Below are 17,468 nucleotides of genomic sequence, written 5' to 3' on the forward strand. Positions count from 1 at the left end.
AATATCCTCCAGTTATGGTATCTAGAATTGTGTCCTGCCTTCCCACACTTATTCCATCAGAAGCAGTAATTCTTCACTGTCCAGCAACCCTTCCCAATTACCCCTCAAAACAGACAGAGATTCTCAGCCTTCCTGGAGTTGCCTTCCTGGAGTTGGCTTTAATTTCAACATCCATCAAAGTACTTTGCTTGTAGCAAAGTGCAGTCTTTGAACCCTCCCCTCAACAGGCTCTTCTATGGTTTTCCTGTGCCAGCTGGCATTCAGCACAAAGCACTGGCACTGTTTTTGTTGTTTTCAGAACAATACCACAAAAACACAATGCCATCTTAGCAGCTCATAGAGTGGGAAAATGAAGTTTGTAGTCTATTGTAGTTGCCAATTGCTTTATAATAAATCACTCTGAAACTTAGTGACTTAAAACAGCCACTTAATTCTTTCTCATGGTTCTATGGGTTGGCCTGGCTACCTAAATACTTCGGCTAGTCTTTCTTGGGGATTTCCATGCCATTAAAGATGACATTTGGACGCTGGTATCATCTGGAAACTCAACTAGGATGTTGGCTGAGGCCTTAGCGTATCCCCTGAGTAACAATGTCCACATGGGGAGGAAGCCACCATAGGAAAGAGGAGGAAGAAGCAAGGCATGAATACCTGCATCTCATTTTTTAAAATAACGAAAACACAATAATGGAAGCCCAGGGAAGCATCAGGTACTTGCATAAGGGCCCTTTGTCTCCTTCTGTTCCACTGCTTGTCTTTCCATGACCTCATCAGCCAAGGTCATGAGGTGAAAAATGAGCCAGCAACGGGAAGAATCTGTGAGCCAACATTCAGGCGCAACCTTAAAACACACATGTAACATCTAAATGCGTGTGCATATGTCGTGCAAACGCGCGCGCGCGCGCGCGCACACACACACACACACACACACACACACACACCATACCACAGCGGAAGCTGAAGGAATGAGTTTATGGAGACTCTTTCACGAGAACTGTAATTTTCTACCTTAAAATCTGAGTACTGTCTGAGGTTCATAACATTTTCTGATAAGAATCTCTGCTGCTCTGCAGTATGTCTCTTGTCATAGGCTTCCAGCTCTGAAAAAGGTCTTGGAATTCTGAGTCCAATTACCTTTCCCAAAGGGAGTACTAAAAGGGATAAAGTAATGAAAAATGATTATATATTTCTGAATCTTCATTGATGAGGTGAACCAAAGGTGATAAGATAACCATAGATTTTCTTTCTGGAAATGGTGTTATTCCTGGATGTAATGCCTTTTCTGCCTGCTCTATCTAAAACAGCAAGCTAATCGCTCTCCACCTCAATTTTTCTGTGCATTTCTAATTGCCTGATATTGTCTATTAGTTTATTGTGTGTTTCTCTACAAAATGTAAACTGCATAAAGGCAAGGACTTCATCTACCTTGTTCACTGTATATCCCCTTGAACAGTACCTGGTACATAATAGGTACTGATTAAATATCTGTTGAGTGAACAAATTAACTTGAATTTAATTCTGATTAAGTATAAGACACTATAGTATTTGCTTTGTGAAGTGTGCTTTGCAAGATGAGAAATTATCCTCAACAAGACTAAAAATGTACATTAATAACACAATGCTTAGAAAACTACAGAACATTTGGAGGTATAAACAGAGCTATTGAAAAAGAACACAAAAAATCATGAAAGACTTTATAAATCTGACACTCGTTAAAATTAACGAAGATGTGATTCAGACAAAACTCTAGCATACTGTGGGCTTGCTGTGACTTAGATCCTATTTCAAATGCCCATTGTCTGAGAATCAGATCCACGACCTTGGATTATTATTAATGTGAATTTTGTGAAACTCAGCTTCTTTCTCTATACAATAAATATCTCTGCCTAGATAGTCATTATGATTCCTTTCCGTGACAACACGTGAGGGAACTGTGAAAGGAGCAGCAGGATTTTGGTACCAATTCCTCAGTAAGTCTGAGGTGTGAGTAATGAAATGGCATTAGACTAAATAAAGGTTAAAAGACCCATCACCAAACTGTCTTCTATCAAGATCTATCTGCAAGGATGCTCTCCAACAGAGTTAATTATGATCAAGAGGAACCTGGAAACCAAACAGGAAACTTTTCATAACCATTTATTTTGTAATGAAATGACTCTGGACTAATAAATGTTAAAGAACCCATCACCGAACTATCTTCTATCAAGATCTATCTGTAAGGATGTTCTCCATGGAGTTAATTATGATCAAGAGAAAATTGGAAACCAAACAGGAAACTTTTTAGAATTATTTTCAACTAATTTCAGACTTAATGAAGAATCGCTGAGTTTCCCTATATACCTCATCTAACTCCTAATACTTTAATAGTCTCTTTCTCCTTAGTGCCCTAAACTGTTACTAGGTTGTATATAGTTAGGGGTCTTTCTTCTTTCACCCTATTATGTGCCTGGCGTCTTTACTCAGCACTAGAAAATTGTCTTCTATTATTTCTTTGATTATTTCCTCATTTCCATTGTGTCTGTTCTCTCTCTGGATAACTCCTACTTGTTGGGGATTAAGCCCTCCTATGTTGATCATCTATGTCAACAATTCTCCGGTGTTTTCTCTAATCTTTTGCTTTACATTCTGAGAGATTATTTTAAATGTTTCTTCCACGTGTTAAAGGATATTTCTTTATTAATACTATTATGGCAATAATAATTTTAATTTAGAGCAAAGTTTCTCAACTTTGGTATTATTGGCATTTTAGGATGAATGATCCTTTGTCATGGAGAACTATTTTATGCATTGCAAGGTGTTTAGCAGCATCCCTGGCCTCTATCTGAAGGATGCCAATAGCACTGTCCCCGAGCCATTACAACCAAAAATGTCTAACATTGTTCATTGCCCAAGTTGAGAACACTGATTTAGAAGTTTAATTTCCCTTTCACGGTAACCTCTTTTATATGACCATAATCACTAATGCAATGAGACTTTGTTAAATTTCTCCTCCTTTCCTTGATTTCTATCTTTCAGAGTCAAGTCTTCTCTTTGTTCATCTTGGTCCTCCTCTCTTATTGATTTCCCTGAAATGTCTGGTGGTCTTGACTGTGCATATTTAATATAAGCCAATTAATCAATAAATAGAAATCATTTAAGTGAGGTGAGTATTTTTTTTAGTAGATTCCCCCTACCCCACAATAGACCACTTCCTCAAGTAAGGAGACAGACCAGGAACTCACAGAATAGCCTGTGAATTAGCAGGCTTCACTATAGGAGGGACCAGTCCAAACCAGGCAGGTGGATTGACTGATCCCTTCAACAAATGTCAGTTCATAGAGTGCTTAAATGGGACGGGGAGAGGCACCAACACCAAGCTCTAGAGAGACCTTCAAATACTCACCCTGATTCTTGCCTCTCCTCCAACCCTCACCCTCTATAACCTATTGAGCCTAAACCAGGAATGTCTCTGAAGCTCCAGGAAAGAATAATTCCCAATTATAACCCAACTATTACTGCCTTGCCATAGGTATGTTCTGAGCCCCCTTTTCTAAATGTACTTCAATAAGTAAATGATTAAACAAATCATGTTACATGCATATCACAAAATACTACATAACAATAAAAGAGAACTACTGATGCTTCAACAACTTAAATGGATCTCAGAGGAATTATGGGGAGTGCAAAAGCCAGTCTCAAAACGTTATAGACTGCATGATTCCACGAAAAAATCATAGAGACGGAGAACAGCTTAGTGGTTGCTAGGTGTTAGGGATGGAACAGGGTAGCACAGCATGTGTATGACTATAAAGGGAGACTTTTGTCTTAATTACAGTGGTGGTTCCATGAATATACACATGTGATAAAAACTGTAAACATCTAAACACATACACTCACTCTGAGAGCATGCAAAACTGGTAAAATCTGAATAAGTTCTGTGGATTGTACCAATGTCAACTTCCTGACCTCAGTACTATGCTGGTAATGTAAGATGTTACCATTGGAAAACACTGGGTGAGAAGTAACTCCCTTCATAGAAACCGTATGGAATCTTACTGTACATGTTCCTGAACTTTCCATGAGTCATCAATTAGTTCAAAAAGATTTTTTTTAAATGAGGTCACTGACCCCATCTTCATTCCTACCTCAATATTCATGACCTTTTCTGACCCACTGAACGTTTCCTTTCTGGTTCTTAGGCAAATAGAGTTTCATTCCTTCTATAATCATTTCAATGGGATTTCTGAAGGTAGAGGAAGCAAACTCTTGTTCACAAACAGCAATCTTGAATTGGAAACAACACATCCATTCCTTTTGAATTAAGAGAAATAGGAGGACTCACATCGGAGAGTTTCAATCAAAAGTCTAGCTTAAAAAGAACAAAATTTAAAGAACGTAACCTACAGTTAGAAATATGTTATTCATTTATTTCCTTAGGAACTCTGAACTCTATCCGTGAAATGAGGTAGCATGTGAGAAATGTGTCAGACATTGCCAGACAATGCTAACTAAGCACACTGTAAAATTCCCTCTCACAGAGCTGTCCCCTTGGCTTTTGTTGCAGATCTTTCCAAGGAACATCATACCAAAATAGCTGTTGCATGCACTGTGGAACCTCTTTTAAAGATATTTTCCCATAGGTTGCTCAGTGTCTCCTCTAAGGTATCTCTCTTATCAACTTCCTTCAGAACAGTGGTTCCCAAAGTGTGGTTCCCCAGTCCAGCAGTATCAGTGTCACCTGGAAAATTGCTAGAAATTTAAATTGCCAGGCCACATTGACTCAGAAACTCGGGATGAGACCTAATAGGCCCTCCAGGAGTTTCTAATGTATATGATTTCAAATAAAAGGGGAAAAAAAGGCAATGGTGGGTGAAATTCCTTATAAAATTGTTTTTTATTCTATATTCTGCTACTGGGAACCTTGTATAGTTTAAGTTCCTTTAAAAAAAAAATTTTTTTTTTTTTATTTTGCTCTAGCTGCTAGAAGACTCAGAGCCAAATTGGAAGGTAGTCATAGCAGATGTATTAACCCACGGAGTTATCGTATGGACTTCTTCCTCCTTTCCTTGCTCTAATTTCTTATTTTTATTTTATTAGATTTTGTTCCTTCGGGGATAACAGAAAGTTATAGTCAATAAATAAAAGAATCCTTAACAGCAGTGGCAATGTGTTCTCATATGCTGCCGCATGTTCCACTTAGGGTATGAAATACAGATTATGCAGACTGAGCAGATGTTACCAGATATTAAATTGTTTTAAAAACAGATGACAGAACAGGAAAATCCAAATATTGCCTAGAAAAAAATATTTTGTGTGCATAACTCCCAGGGATATTCTTAGGAAACAGAATTATTATTGCCCTTTTGTTTAAATGTAGGAGAAAGGATTTAGGCTTAGATTTATTATGTTAGTATATTAACCACTATTGTTCTTTTGGCTTCTTGGCTTTGGGTAATATTTTCTTGTTGAGAATTATTTTCTGTTTCCATCATCTTGAAATAACGTGTATTTCAATTGTCTTTTTATTTTCCCTGAGCCAGCAGACCAATACAATTCCCATTTGAAAAAGTTCTTCTAAAATTTCATATGTAACTAACATAATACCAGGACTACTGATAAGTTTAACAATTCCATGAATGTGCTGTTTTTTGGGTTTTGTCTATGACACATTCTAGCATGTCACTGAAGATATGGTTAAATAAATGTTCCATTAAAAGATGAAATGAACAAACACAACAATAATCAATAATGTTTCTGGAGCGACACTTAATTACATCTTTGGTTTAAAGTCTGAACTCTGGAAGAGAGAGAAAAAGTATAAAACATACTCTCTGAAGACTAAAAATCGACCCACACAGACTATGTTTCAATTGGACAGCACTGCTCTATTCTATATCCCTTTAACTCTGCCTGGCTCATCCATGGAGACCCTGCCTGATCATTTTCTAGGGGCTGATCCCAATCAGGCCCCTGACAACTGGCTAGGTCCTGTTCTAAATCAGGCAATTGCGCAAAACCTTGAAGCTACTGCCCACCTGCTCCAAATACTAACACCTGTTGGAATCCCCTGCCACTCTATCTCCCAACAACACGGACTCCCTAGGCATTACTACTGGAACACTCCAGATTTCTGATAATTCTCTTAGAGCACAAGCTGTGTATTAATTTCCTATGGTTGCCATAAGAAGTCGCCATAAGTTTAGTGCTGTAAAACAACACAAATTTATTATCTTACCTTTCTGGAGCTCAGAAATCCGAAGACAGACTCGCTGGCCTAAAATCACTGTGTCAGCAGAACTGTGTTTCTTCCTGGAGGCTCTAGAGAAGAATGTGTCTCCTTACCTTTTCCAGCTTCTAGAGGCCGCTTGCGTTCCTTGGGTCTTGACCTCTTGTATCTGCAAGGCCAGTGATGTCTGGTTGAGTCCTTCTCACAACACCTCTCTCTAGCACTGACTCTTCTTCTCCTGCTGCTTCCACTTTTAAAGACCCTTGTGATTATATTGGGCCCACATGGATGAGCTCAGATACATGCCTTCTATTAAGGGTTACTGATTAACAACCTTAATTCCATCTGTAACCTTTTCCCTTTGCCCATAACATGTTTATGGGTTCTGAGGATTAAGACGTGAACATTTTTGGGGGGAGGCATTATTCATTCTATTTACCATGACCAGTGAGTCAACAAGTAAGTAATTGAGTGACCAGCAAGGCAGCTCTAGACAATGATTATTCAGTTCCTCTGAGGCATCCTATTTTCAGAAGAGCCATTACAGGGCAGACTGGAAGCTTGGCTCCCCCATTTATTCCTTTATCTCTCTGTGCTTTACTTCCCTTGTCTATAGCACGAAGATAATAATAACACCTATTTCACAAGGTGACTGTAAATAAGGCATAAGAAAATATGTCAGTGTTTTGGAATATAGCAACAACATAAAAAGGCATTGAAAGAAAATTTTTAAAAAGTAATAACAAAAACATGAGCTTAGTTCCAGGCAGATCTAATTTTATTGCACTCCACAGGTGTTGTGGTTTTTTTAAAAAACTGAAGGCAAGACTCTCCACCAGCAAAAAAAAATTACGGCTTACTTTACTGAGATACTTTTTTTTTTTTTTTTTTTTATCACGGTGGTCTGAACCAAACCTGCAATACCTCCAAAGTATACCTGTATGAAAGTACTAAGTCTAGAGACATAGTGTCCTAGAGCTAAAAGTATCTTGGCAATCATCAAATGGAAGATAAGAGTAGAGGTTCAGAGAGAGAAAACACGATTCAATTCATGGCAGAAATAAAATGAGAAATCAACACGTAGAAGTCCTGAGACATCTCTCTCCAAGACCACTCAATCATTTATCGGGACTGAGATGCCGAGCAAAGGCAGTCTGCACTTGGCAGACGATGGGTGTATGCGCAGCCCACTCAGCACACTTCCTCTGAGGCATGTCTGTACAGGGAGCACAGCCTTTCTGATGTGTAGGAGCCACTCACCTTAAGCTGGCTGCCAACTATTTTTTAAAATTATGTTTCAGAAAAGTTTCAATGATGTGGGGAAAATTTTCACCATGGATACAAAGCTTGATACATAATTATGTATTCATGATAGCAGTAATTATGTAGAAATTAACATTTTTGACTTTCAATTACTACAAAGTGTTTATCTTGATGTTGTAAATGATAGAGTCTTCTAATTTTTTTCTATCTTTTCTATGTTTTCCAGATACTCTTAAGTGAGTGTGACTTTTTTTTCATCTTTATTGAAGTAGACAATTAGTTGCTTGTATTTCAATGAACTTTTTTTTTCAATTATAATTGGCATACAATAACAAGTTTCAGTTGTAGAGCATAGTGATCAGAGATCCACACATCTCGCAAAGTGATCACCCCACTAAATCTAGTATCCTTCTTCCCCCTTACACATTTCTTACATTATTAACCATCTTCCCATGCTACACTCTACACCTCCATGTCTATTCTGCAACTATCCATTTGTACCTCTTAATCTCTTTGGCTTTTTTGTCCCTCCAACCCCTCTCCCATCTAGTATCCCTCTAAATATTCTCTGTATCTATTAGTTTATTTCTACTTTTATTGTTGTTGTTGTTATTGTTGATTTTGTTCTTTAGATTCTACATGTATGTGAAATTATGTGATATTTGTCTTTCTCTATCTGACCCATTTCATTCAGAACAATACCCTCCAAGTCCATCAAGGCAATATCTTTTCCCGTCACCCTCATTTTAATCTGAACTGAGTCTCTTGTAGTCAGTATATGTAGGATTCTTGTTTTCTTGTCCATTCAGCTGCTCTGTTTTTTGGCTAGAGCTCTTAATTCTTTTCCATTTTAGGTATTTGTTGATAGGAATGTAGTTATTACCATTCTTTATTCCTATTTTTAATACACATTTTTTCTTCTTAAAGAAGTCCCTCCAACATTTCCTGTAATACTGGTTTGGTGATGATAAATTCCTTTAGCTTACTTTTGTCTGGGAAGCTCTTTATCTGCCCTTCAACTCTAAATGATAGCTTTGCTGGATAAAGTATTCTTGGTTGTAGATCCTGGATTTTCATCACTTTGAATATTTTCTGCCAAGCCCTCCTGTCCTGCATAGTTTCTTTTGAGAAGTTAGCTGTCCGTCTTATGGGTGCTTACCTTGTAAGTAACTAGCTGCTTTTCTCTTGTTGCTTTTAAGATTCTCTCTTTGTATTTAACCTTTGGCATTTTAATTATAAGGTGTCTTGGTGTGGGCTTCTTTGTGCTTCCTTGGGTTTTATGTCTATTTCCTTCACCAGGTTAGAAAAGTTTTCCATCATTATTCTTCAAATAGCTCTTCAACATCTTATTTTCCTTCAGGTACCCCTATGACATGGATATTTTTACCTTTAATAATGTCCCATAGGCTTATTATTACTATTATTATTATTATCATCATCATCATCTTGACTTCTTTTTTCTTGCCATTCTGATTGAGTGTTCTTGGCTTTACCATCCCCTACATAGGTCATGTGATCCTCTTCTGTATTCCACTGTTTATTCCATTTAATATACTTAGATAATGTGTTCTAATTTCTTACTAGTTCCCTTTTATAATTTCCATTTTTACATTTATCTATTTGTTGAAGTTCTCACTGAATTCATCTACACTTCCCATAAGTTCTTTGAGCGTCTTTATAATCAGTGTTTTAAATTCTGCATCTGTTAGATTGCTTGACTCCATTATTTCTGGATCTCTGTTTTGTTCTCTCATATGGTTTCTGCTTCTTTGCCTTCCCATTTTGGCTGCCCTTCTGTGTCTGTTTCTATGTACTAAGCAAAGCTCTTAAGTCTCCCAGTCTTATTAGTGCAGCTTTGTGTGGCAAGTGTCCAGTGGCACAGTCCTTAGAGCGGTTCAGCCGCAGGCCAAATTTTGCCCCAGCCTATGCCCCTCCAGGACCACTTTGTAAGATTCAGCAAGCAATCCACAGATGCTGTGCTTATAGTTGCCTCAAAAGGCCACACCAGAAACTGAGGTCAGCTGCCATCAATGTGAGTCCAAGTGCTGCTCAGCAAGGGGCACCTAAGTGAGGACACACCTGGATATGGCTTAGGTGGGGCTGTGAGTTGGAGGAGGTGGAGTTTCAGGGAATCATCTGGGCAGACCTCTTGGCTATGGAGGCGCTGCATCTGCACTGGGGGTGGGGAGGGCTCAACAGAGAAACAACGGATACCACCAGCACTTCTGTGCAGGAGAGATCCTCACCTCCCGCCCTCACACCAACTATTCAGTGTCCCCCTGTAAGTCCCTGGCACCTCCCTGAGCAACTGATAGAGTGCTGGTGCTCAGAACGAGTGAGTCCATCAGCGTGAAAGTCCACTTGTGGACACGGCCCCGTTAAGAGGCGTCTGCAGCTGCCACAGCCTCCATTCCACTCAGCCGTTCTGGGCACCTCGCGTCCTCGCCCTGTCCTACCTTCTGCCGTTGCAGGGGCATTTCTTGGATTTCTCCCTAGTTGTACGGCTTGTTCATCTAGATCCCAGGTGGTTTTTCCTTGCTGTTTGCTCCTTGTCTTTGTCACAACTGATTTGGTCACCAGAGAGATGAACAGAGCCTCTACCATCTACACCATTTTTTCCCCACCCTCTCAAGCATGATTTTTATAATAAAGAAAAATAAAAGTACTTGTTTTAAAAAAACAACAATGGAAAGATTATATTTGGTCGATGATTTTGTTCCCTCGCAGCCCCAGATTTATACAACCTAGATATTCAAAACAAGTATTTCCTTTATATTCTCAAAAATATTTCTCCTAGCTATTCTTTTCCCTATTTCTAAGGAATCTCTGCTTTATCTCACATTGCTATAAAAATATTCTAACAGTAACTACCTCCGTAAGCAGATCTATGGACCATATAAAATTGAAATGCACACATCAGTCAAAACAATAAATCAAAACATGTGATTAAGTATACATCCCACAGTTACCATCACCAGCCTCACTTAACTAAAGTTTTCTGCCTTCACGCTGTTTTCCCTTTCAGTTATCACTATATTCATTATTCAGGCAACCTCCTTTCTAATATAATTTTGTATTAAATAAAGAAATGCCTTCAGAGACTGTAACTCTAAGTAGGAACACAGGTCTGGTCTCTCATAACCCACATTCCCCTGGATGCAATTAATTTAATCTCTTTCTGAATGTGTTCTTAATATAGGCTTTTACCAGGGGCCATTTTTCATGTGTCTTGATTTTTCATCACCCAATTCATGAATAAGACCACAGACATTAAAATGATAGCATATCATGTTGAAATCAAGGTTAAGTTCAAGGGGGAAATAACATGCTCTGTCTACAGTTAGAATGAAAGAAAGTGATTGCTGATCATGACTGCATCATTTTCATAATATTTGGACTTTTTTCTTGCTGTCACATTTGGGTTAATAGAGTTACATTTTCGAAGCTGGTCTAAAGTATTCAGAGGCCATTGTGCACATGGGGGTGGGGTGGAAGGAGGCAAGTTTTCTCAGAACCAAGACCTAATGATTAAGATGGCAAATCAAATTGCTATTACAGAAAGATCTCAAAGCTCCCGAATAAATATGGAAAGAAACAGTCTTATTCAAAGTGACTATGAATTAAAAACCTATTTAAGTAAGAAAAAAAAAAAAATCAAGCCCTACTGATATCCAAAGGGATAGTTCCAACAAATCAGACTTATGAGATGTTCAAGGTTTACTACATTAATTATTAATAACAGAGCTTCTATGAGTTCCATGATTTTTTGACTTGCCTTTCTCTACCAAGATTCAGAAATTTTCCAATACGGCCCCTGTAAGCCTAGCTTGTTTTCCTTGTATCGTATAAGCATTGATTCTCCCTCCATTTTACCCCACTGACTACTGCCTCATTCTGTAGCTTCAGCCTCTGAAACATCCTGACATATAGGAAAGTCATTACTTGTCAGGGCTCTGAATTTGCCTGATCTCATTAGACCACTCATGTTTTTGAAAATCTCCTGTCTCTACTTTGATAATAATTATTGTCATAATTACATTAACAGCAAATACTCACTGAATACTTTCTATGTGCCAGACACTTTTACTTGAATTATCTCATTTACTTGAATTATCTCATGTGTGTGTGTGTGTGTGTGTGCATGTTTATTCTTTAATATATAGATGGTCCTGACTTACAACAGCTCAACTTACAATTTTGATGGTACAAAAGCTATCCACACTTGTTAAAAACAGTACTTTAAATTTTGAATTTTGATCTTTTCCCTGGCGAGTGACATGCAGTACTACACTCTCTCATGATGATGGGCAGCGGCAGCGAGGCACAGCTTCCAGTCAGGCATGCAGTCACAAGGTTAAACAACTGATACTCTACAGTGTACTTAGTGTGTTAGATGATTTTGGCCAACTGTAGACTAATGTAACTGTTCTGAGCACATTTAAGGCAGGCTAGGCTATGAGGTACAGTAGGTTAGATGTATTAAATGCATTTTGGACTTATGATATTTTCAGATTATAATGGGTTTACATGGAGGTAACCCCATTGTAAGTCAAGGAGCATCTGTACATAATTTTAGAATTACAGACGAGTTGCAAAAATAGTACAGACAGTTTCCATACTTCCTTTGTCCAGCTTGCCTAAAGGCCATATTTTTTCACACTGTCTTTAGTCTTTAGGTCATTATTGTCAAACTCAAATCCACTAAACCGCAGCACGATAGGGATACAGCCACAAAACCCATCTAATACTTTAATAGTGCCTCACACGGATGACATGACTTTCTCCATGATGGAGGCTCTCAGCCAGCCATCTCACACTTCATCTGTTATCATTAATGATCCCCTCTGTGCATAGTACAGGCACTGACCTTACATATCTGCACGTGTTTATGTTACAGATAGATCAAGGATTCTTACTTTGTCAGGTTCTTCATGAATTTAAGGAATTGTTCCTGTCCCTAGGAAATGCAAACCTACATATTCCAGGTAGTTTGTAGACCCAGGGTTCCTCTCTTTGAGCTCAATGTTACTTGTTTCATTTTTTGAAAGCTAACAATCTAGTCTGATCTGCTAATCTCACCCACTGCCTTTTCCTCAGTCTTCATAGAGCTTCCCCACATCACTAACCCTGCAGAGGCTGCCAAAGAATTGGAGAGCCACAACTCCTAAGACATGGTTTTCAACCACTGAACTGTTCTTGTTTTGAGGCTGCAGAAATGGCCATTTGCCAAAAAATACATGTAACTGCCACCAGGACAATCTCATCAGGCAGTAAGGATAGTGGATCCACTTCTCCCACTGTGTCAAATTCATCACTTCAGGGATTTCCTGACAACAAACCAGCCCAGTCGGCTCCTCAGCTACGTACTTGCCGAAGGTCAATCCACTTATCCACGCAGACCTCAGTGACTTCTTGCAAATTAGTATTTATGAGTCTAATATTCTGTCCAAGCTAAACATTCAAAGTTAAATGTAGCTGGCTTCTTTCTTGATAACTGAAAGTCTGAACTTCTCAGGCCAATATTCTACTAGACAATCAGGTGGTTATTAATGAAAAAACAACACCTAAGAAAGGCCTGAAAAGAAAATCAGAGGGCAGTTGGTCATCGAGTTACTAAGAGCAAGAGAGCGAGCCTTCCTCAGGTAACATAAGACCAAATTGTTCATTGCAATTTAAAATGTTAATGGGTCAAAAATATAAAAGGCTATTTCTAATAACACTTACATTTAAAAAATACAAAATGAGTCTGTCCTCAGCACGGCATGATGAAAAGAACTCAGGTTTTGGAATGAGAGAAATAAACCTGAGTTTGGGTGTGTCACTTAACTTAGCTATGTGCCTTTGCTCAGCCAAATTTCCCTCTCCTCTAAAATTAGGGAATAAAGTACATAAAAAAAGGACTGATGAAGATGAAGTGTGACAAGGTACATAAGGGACTTAACAGCAAGGGTTGATTCAATAAATCTAGTTTTCTATCCCTCGGAATTCTTTCTAGAACTCTCCAGGGTCTAGAGCAGCAAGAAGGTAGAAGATTCTACAACTTGAGACATACCAAATTTTGAAACACATAGAAATTTAGAGAATTTAGGCAATTAAGGATACAAATCTCTGTATGCTTGTCAAGTAGTCAGAAGACAACAAAGAACATTTAAAACTGATTGGAATCATAATAAAATGGTAAAACTAAATCTAAAAATATCATCACATATACATGAAACGTAAGTTGTCTAATCACACTAATTAAAAGACATATATTGTCAGAATAAATGTTAAAAATAAGATCCAAGAATATGGTCTCTACAATACGCCCATTTTAAATATGATATAGGTAGGTTATAGTAAAAGAATGGAAAAGATGTACCATGAAGTACTAACAAAAAAAAAAAATTGAAGTGACTCTATGAATATCAGACAGTGTTGATTTCAGAATAAGGTAAATCATCAGAAATAAAGAAGAGCATTATATAACGATGAAAAGATCAGCTGACCAAGGGGCATAACAATTTTAAGTGTGTATTCCCCTAATAACAGAGCTTCAAAATACAGGAAGCGAAAACTAACAGAATAAAAAGGAGAAATAGAAAAATTCACAAGTATAGTTGAAGACTTCAACATTCTCTTTCAGTAAGGGATAGCATGAATAATCAAAAATATCAGTAAGGATACAGAAGAATTAAACAACACCGTCAACCAACTTGATTTAACTGACTGTTGTCAAGGGTCCCACTATCAAGATGAGGACAATATATCAAAAGAACCCTAGTGGCAGACAAATTTTCATTAGAAAAAATCCTGGATGAATTACTAGAGGATGGATAGCATGTGTCTTAAGTCCAGGATTAGCCTGGGTAGTGATGAAAAACAATGAGTCTTCTCTGGGCTTCTATCTTCTTACCTATAAAACAGGCAGCTGGTGTATAGAGCAGAGAAGTGAAGTAGTTAAAAAAACTGAAGACAGTCTAGGTTAAAATCTTAGCTTTGCCTCCTACTAGCTGAACGAGCTTAGTCAAATGCCTTAACTTCTCTATGCCTCTCTATGCAACATTCCCTTACCCCTATGTAAAATGACATGCAAGAGTATCTATTTTACAAAGCTGTCAGAAGAACTGAGATGATCAAGGTATTGCACTTAAAGCATTACCTGGTACATGGTAAATATGTGACTTATTAAAACTATGATTATTTCTAAAATTGAGATAGAAAGACCCGTGTTTCTCAAGCCTTTTATTACTGCATCCTTAAAAAGCTTCTTTTTGTCATTTTTACCCCTAATCACTCTCTGTTCCCTGAAATTTTATCACAGATATACTGTATCTGTATATCTGTGTATGTGCTGTGAGCCTTTGTAAGGTCACAAACCATTGTAATATTTAAGAACCAATTTTTACCATCTTGGGAGAAGTATGACCTGCTAAAAATGCACATGATAAGAAATTGATCTCTAAGATTCTATAATTCTAAAACTGCATATATCATACTATAAGACCTTTAAAATTACTCATGTTACATAAAATGTGAACTAAAGTTGTCAGTGGAACTGTTAAATTATGCTATGAAGCATTTGGGAGATTAACGGGTTAAGTCTAAGGATTTGGAAAAGACTCTCTAACTAGTACAGGCAGGCAGCTAGCCAGAGACTTGGTTCCATTAGATAAATATCATTATGTCCTAGAAATATATTTATGTCCAAGTTACTGGTATACATTCTGAGTCTGAAGATTTATGAGATCAGAAAAAATGTTTTAGTCATAAAGAGTTTGAAAAAATGAAATATTTTTCTTCTTGTCGTATAGCTGGGCAGATTGAAATGTTCTCCTAATATCTTTTGACATGCAGCCCATCTCTCATTAGCTTATAGGGGTGTCTGTAACTGTAGCACCTGTCAAATACTTATTTCCAATGATCAACGATCACATTAAAAAGACAGCCCAACCTCATCTTGTCTTTAAAGTGGAGAAAGAAGCCTAACGCTAAATGTCTATTATGGAGCCAGGAAGGCATGTGTTTTCTCAGGCCCTAAATCACAGACTGATGGTAAAATAAGACCCAAGTAGCTCTTTTGAATACCCCAGTCTTTCATTCTTTACTGATCTTAGAGATATCCCCTCCAATCTTGATAAATTATCAGGGTATCACTAATCCTTCACATTGGTTTATATCTTTCTCTTAAACTTCCTCTAATGGGTTCCTTTTTCCATTATGCTCAATGCCATCCAGTAGAAAATTATCAAATTTAGAAAGAAAAAATATATTGATGTCAGAGAAGAAAGTTGTCCAGTTTCCCAGAAAGAGTGCCTTCTGGGAAGATCACATTCAACTTCAGATTTTTTCATTAAGAAATTTACAATGTCAATTATAATTGAAAAAAAATTAAAATTAAAATAAATACAAAAAAAGGAAAGAAAAGAAAGAGAAAGAAAGAGAGAAAAGGAGAGGGAGAGAGAGACAGAGAGGCAGGAAGGAAGGGAGAAGTTTACGTTATCTGTTAATCATGATCTCTGGGAATGACTCAATTTAATCAAACTTCTAAATGACTGAAATACATTTTTTTGGATTTGTTTGTTTTTGTTTTGCTTTTAGTTTACTCCAAAGAAGACAACCTATTTAGTAACTAAAACTGGATGTCTGTCATTCCGACCACATCTACATAAATAGCAAAGACACATGGAAATAAATTAGTAATCAGATAGTTAGATCAGAATGTAATCTCCAAAAGAAAGGGGGAGATGGGTGAGAAGCAATGATCTGGAATAGCAAAGACAAATCATTGGCATGTGTTCCACTATTACCCTTCCTACAGCAGTGGCAGACATCGTTAGTCAATTATTGCACACTTTTGATGATGAGCTCTGATGCAGCCTTTGTATACATCCAAAACGACCAGAGCTATTCTTTGAGGTGACATCTTATATGCTATATCTGGCCTGGAGGGATCATTAGACCAAGCCATGGATCTCCTTTTTCCACCATAAAACAGAAAACTCTTCACTAGTTGTCAGAATTTATATTTATAGAAGGTTTAGGATCCTTTCACTGCTGGGACTAGAAAAATATTCCCAAATTCTACTTTTGTTGTGGTGGAGCGTATCTGATAAAATTAGAGATAGGGAATAACGTTGAACATTAGGAAAAAGACTCTGTATATAGGTCCTGAGCAACTGTATTTGTAGAAACCTCCATGGAAATTTGATGCTTCTTAAAAACACCAAAGTTGTGTACTGCTGGCCATCCAGAAAAAGAAACTACCCAGCCCATAAGATTCAACCGTCTTGTCTCTAGCATTACAGGTAACACTGACTAACCACAGCTTTGCTTGATAAGTGAAGAAAAATACTCAAGACCTTTCAATATGGTGCTCTAGATAGCTCCTCCCAAGCAATTAGATATGGTATGTTGGGCAATTATTAGTGTTGTTTAATTCTCTCTTCCTCTGAGCACGGTAAAAAGACACTGAACTGACATCTGCCCAGTCTCTGTTAAGGTTAGTGTGGCTAGGTATCTTGACTGGCCTATGCACTGGCTCTGAAGAGACAAGTAAAGCTCTAAGAAACAGTTTGTGATTAATTACATTTCTCTCTCCCTCTGACAAGTGTCGTGCATCATTCTACATGGTAGGTACAGCATCAGCTTAGGGTTTACAGATGTGTGGGACAGAGGCCCCAACCCACCCATGGTAGGCATTGTGATAGTTAATTTTATGTGTCAACTTGACTGGCCAAGGGATGCCAGACTAAACATTATTTCTGGGTGTGTCTGTGAGGGTGTTTCTGGATGAGACTAGCATTTGAATTGGTGGACTCAGTAGAGCATCCTCTCCAATTTATGAGGGCATCATCTGATCTACTGAGGGCCTGAATAGAACAAAAGGAGGAGGAAGGAGGAATTTCCCCCTTGTTTTTCTGATTCACTGTAGGAGCTGGTACAGCTCACCTCATCTCTTGCTCTCAGACTGGAATTTAGGCTCCCTACCACCCTGCCTGGGTCTCCAGCTTGCAGACAG

General features: G+C 37.9%; 1 protein-coding gene across 1 annotated transcript in view; it reads right to left on the reverse strand.

The window, feature by feature from the left end:
* The window catches only part of ADAMTS18 (ADAM metallopeptidase with thrombospondin type 1 motif 18), a 350,660-nt gene that overhangs the window by 253,563 nt on the left and 79,629 nt on the right, over positions 1 to 17,468 (reverse strand). Inside the window, exon 10 of the mRNA XM_036231505.1 lies at positions 6,215 to 6,374. The gene's annotated coding sequence lies outside the window, so the exon portion shown is untranslated. The remainder of the gene's footprint in view (positions 1 to 6,214; positions 6,375 to 17,468) is intronic.

Source organism: Rousettus aegyptiacus, unplaced genomic scaffold (assembly GCF_014176215.1).
Source record: "Rousettus aegyptiacus isolate mRouAeg1 unplaced genomic scaffold, mRouAeg1.p scaffold_m13_p_14, whole genome shotgun sequence".
Lineage (NCBI taxonomy): Eukaryota > Metazoa > Chordata > Mammalia > Chiroptera > Pteropodidae > Rousettus > Rousettus aegyptiacus.